The sequence below is a fragment of the Enoplosus armatus genome, chromosome 5, assembly GCF_043641665.1.
Source record: "Enoplosus armatus isolate fEnoArm2 chromosome 5, fEnoArm2.hap1, whole genome shotgun sequence".
In the NCBI taxonomy this organism is placed as follows: domain Eukaryota; kingdom Metazoa; phylum Chordata; class Actinopteri; order Centrarchiformes; family Enoplosidae; genus Enoplosus; species Enoplosus armatus.
Window position 1 is genome coordinate 27,268,237 of NC_092184.1, and position 4,871 is coordinate 27,273,107.

Sequence of the window (4,871 nt, forward strand, 5' to 3'; positions counted from 1 at the left end):
CCGTGCTGCAGACCACCACATCAGACACACAGTCCGGGAGCCTCACATACTGTAGTTTCTTTGTGAGGTAGTCGATAGTCCATCTGTTGAAAAACAGGTTCAGTTTTTTAGCCCAGTCCCTGTCTCCACTGTCCTGGTGTCTCCCCTCACCTTTTCCATGTCCAGAGATCTTCTTAAGTCCTCTCCAGACATCCCTGGTGTTATTTTGCCCTTGATGTTCCTCCAGTTTCCTCCTGTAGCTCTCCTTGCCCTTCCTTATTTGTTGCCGGAGCCGCTTCTGGATGCTCTGTAGCTGCTCTTTGTCCCCTGACCTAAAGGCCCTCTTCTTTTCATTCAGCAGGGCCTTAATGTCAGGGGTCACCCAGGGTTTGTTGTTGGGAAAACACTGTACCTTCTTGGAAGGCACCGTATTCTCCACAACATGCTTTGGATTTGTTGATTAGATATTTTCGGACATTTTGTCCTGATGGTTGCAGGAAGCAGGAAGTCACCAAAATAAAATGGATTCATCCTCAGAGAACATGAACATCTGGAGGAGATTCCACCTCCATCAGAGAAAAAAAGAAAAAAAAACACCTAACAGAATTGATCCAGAAAGGACGGAGTTCTGATCGATTGCTTATCCTGAGGTTCAACCACCTGAATGTGAACAGTGTGAATGATTGATAATTGATTTGAACAGTTGATCCTTCAATGTTCAACTGACTTTGTGGATCCAGTTTTTAAATTGCTGCTTTTGAATGAATGAATCCAAAACACAGTAGATGATTTTCAAAGCAAAATATTTCAACATTATGAATTGAGTTGTGGTTACATTTCACAATCAGGAGTTCAGTGTAAAATGTAAATAATTTCAGCCTTTAGTTGCTTCCATATAGATCTCTCTGGACTCTGGACTCGTGCTTCATGTAACAGAGCCTCCACTTCACCAGCCTGTGAGACAAACTCTGAAAATAATCTGCAGTTTCTCAAGTGGGCTGTAATAGTCTTGTGATGAAGTGGACAATAGCAGCCATTTAGAGAGTCGCAGCTGATCCAGAGTCCACTCATAAACATCATCACTATACAGGCAACACATCCAAATGTAACTGCTGCAGGTCAAACAGAGCTGCTGGGTTTATCTGACTGCTATCATGCAACATTTAATTACATTAACATAACACTATAAGAATTATGGCTGATATATCAAAACTATTATTACTAGATAATAGATTAATTAATTCAAGTAAAGATGTGTTTTTATTTGTTTAAACGTGATAATTCTAAATGCCAGTTTTTAATGAATAAAGTTAATGATGAACTAATTGGAGATTTTCATCTTTTGATATTTATACAGAAACTGTGTTATATTTTATTTCACTATATTTTATACTGGAATCAGTTTGAAAGAGTTTAAATTTAAGGACATTATTACCAGCGTCTCAGCAACCTGTGAACTTTGAGCTTTTCACCATATAGAGGAACTTCCTGTTAACAACGCTAATGTTGACGTTAGCTCGAGCAGCTATCATTAACCTACCAGCTGTTTGTCTTTATTATCATAAGTCGCTGTTATTGATAAATATTATTTCTTACCATCACTAATGAAATGTATTAATAAATGGGAAATAAAGTTGTAAATGTTTCTATAGAGTTTATTGTTGACTTTTTAAGAGATAAAGTCATAATGAAATATTTTTGTCGTTCCTACATTTAAAGTTCACTGACTCTGTTTTAAACTTCTGATAGAAACATCTGGATGTCTGTAAAAGAACTCATTAACTAAAAAAAGTGAAAAAATGAAGCTGAAACTCTGAAGCAGCAGTCGGCCTTTAAACACACCATGTTTCAGGGCTTCTGACTGAGTTTCCTCCTGAACACAAACATCTTGTTATTTCCCACATGACTCATTTTTCATGTTTTTGTCTCAGACTGTGAAATCTCCCAAAACATGAGCTTTAAATAGAAACTCAGTGGCTTCCAGCCAAACTCACTTCCTGTGACACAAACATCCACGTCAGTCTAAACTAAGCTGCTGCTGCTGCCTTCCATGCCCGTCGGAGATGTTGTGACTCTGTCTCAAAATGCATCCTGACATCCATGTGAGGAGGTCGGCCTGTAACACCTCGGCCTGTAACACCTCAACCGGACTCCAGTCTAAACTGAATGAGTCACATTAACAAAGACTAGATAAGCAAAAATAAATGACTAAAACTGACATAATAAACCCAGAAAACACTGAATGAGTAAGTTGTTGGAGAGATTCTTCTCCTGTCAGACCAGCTCATTGTTATTTTTTCTCCCTGTCTTGTGGTGTCAGCCAAAGAGGAAAGACCTCTCTCAGAATAATCATTGTACCATCTGCCTGCTCACAGTCTGAACCTGCACAAACAAAACTTAAAATAAAACATGTAAGGAGATAGGGGTATAGGTCCCAACAGGTCATCAGGCAGCAGCATTTTACATTCTATCCAATAATTGGTGACACTTATTTGTAAAAGACTAAAGGTATGAATGATCAGGACTGCACGCAGGTGTTTCAAACAGGGACAAACTATTCTCAGTTCAGAGTCACTCACAACAGAAGTCAAACACAGCTAATGTAGAAAACTATTAAAACTCTCCCAAACTTTAAGGCTTTAAACAGTCTTCAGTATGATCAAAACTCCCCGCCACTGTGTTTATTTAGCTGTTATTATCCTCTAATATGTTTTTTACCTTTATTTTTCCACTTAAATCTTGTAAATGTGTATATTTCTTATTTTTTATATCTTATATTTTTACATACTTCTCATATCTAAATTTATGCTGCTTTCTACTCTTGAATGGGAGCACCTGTAACTGTGTAATTTCCCTCCGGGGATCAATAAAGTATTTCTGATTCTGATTCTAAGAAAACCACTTCAGAGCAGTGACTCAGGTACTTCCGAGCTTTTGAGGCGCACTTGAAGGCAGCATATAGTTGGTCAGATACAGTGAAGTTGAATAAAGCTGCTTTTAAAGAACCGGCATGTTGTTGAATTGCAGCAGAGAACATGTGACCGAGGAGTCTGCTCATTAATTAGCGATATGTCTTCTAATATTAACCTATAAATTAGGGTTATTATCCAACATGATAAACCTGTATGAAAACTGAGGACCGTTATGTCTCATACAGCGGACCGTCATGCTAACACCGACACACACAACCGACCGAGCACTTAAAACTTTTTCAACCGGTTTCACTGCTCTCTCTTCCCCCGACCTGTATTCAATCGTCACCCCTGAGTGCAACCCACCTCTCACCGGTGGTCAGCTACGGGAAACGGCGGGGCTTTCTACCGGGCCTGAGATCCCTCGGCTGGCAGGAGTTAGTCGGGTTAGCCTTGCCTTCAACTACCGGTTTCTGTCCGTACAACGGTCCCTCTGACACTGTGTTGTATCTAACGCTATAAGTTTTAATTGTCTCCCAGACCAAAGATCGTACTCAATTTGAGACCCAGTGTTGATCCTGGTTCTAATTTTATTAAGTTAGCAAAGAGCTAACGTTACAATTCCCGGCTAAAGAAGAGCACAATTTAAAAAGTTATGTCCCTTCTTCATATTTAACATAAGCATCTACTAACAATTTGGATTTTTTTAATACATTTACCGGGAGTGTTGGTGTAATGTGGCCCTTACCCCAAAATGTACTGTTTGCTCTCGTAGGCAGAAGAACTGGATCCAAACTCGATTTAAAATCCGTCAGATTTCAAGTGACATATCTCATTAGAAAATATGCGAAAGATCAAAACAAGGATTAAACTCGTTCAAGGTTCGATCACACCCACTCTTCAAATCGGCATAATCCCAATCCACCAAGCAGCATCGATTTCAATTAAATGTCCCTTTCTGTAAGTGCTTTACTCAGCTTGCTACCGCCGACCAGTGAGTAGTGGAGGAAGGGGATGTCGGGAAAAAGTGTCAAACCGGTTATAAAAGATGACGGATTGTAAACACAAGTGATGTTTGGTGTGTCTGGCGTATGCCGTATTACATTGTGGTCACCGTATAGTCGGAAAAGGTTTTAACTGATATTGGATATTGTATGTAATTTGTCCCCGAAAGTAGGAAATATTTAACTGTTAGATTTTAGTATGGAGTTCCGTGTACCGTTGACTCCCTCGAGGTGATCGCTGCACCTCGGGGCTCTGTGTGGCCCACCCCCGCTAAATGAAAACAGACACTTACCAGAGATAATACGCGCTAATATACGCCGGTATATTAAACCCTCTTTACCTTGCTGCGGATCTGGCCGGACGTGGACACTTTTCGGATGAGTTTCTGCGGGGTTCCGGGCTCCTGCTCCGGCTCGCTGTCCGACGACTCGTCCGGGCACCGGGCCGTGGTAGACTCCGGTTCTCCTGCCTCCGCCATCCTGCCATCAGACCCCTGGGGAGGACCAGGGAGGGAGCGCCCCCCAGCGGCGAAGACCAGACAACACACAGGAGGATATGAGAGGGGTACTTACTGACCTCTGGTGGTCAAAATTGGATACTACAAGAATTATTTATTACCGCAACCACTTTTGACTTTTTCTGTAAACGCAGAATAAAATATCTTAAAAATATATATCTTCATTTCAGCTGATGGCACGTGTGATTTCTGTTTTCTGTTTTAAACATCTGGAATCTTTTCCAATAACTGATATTCACTTATTTCCTGTCAGGACAAACAAAACAAAAACAATGGATGAAAACCTCCATTTCCCATCATAAAAGTAAAAATACTCGTGGTTATTAAAAATGATTAACATTTCAAGTAAATGACATGGTATACTGCATAGTCAACATATAGGATTTACAATCCATTTTCTTTTTGTCATCTTCATTGGAGTCAGGTAGAACTGATGTTGGGGGGCAGTCGGTCAGGCC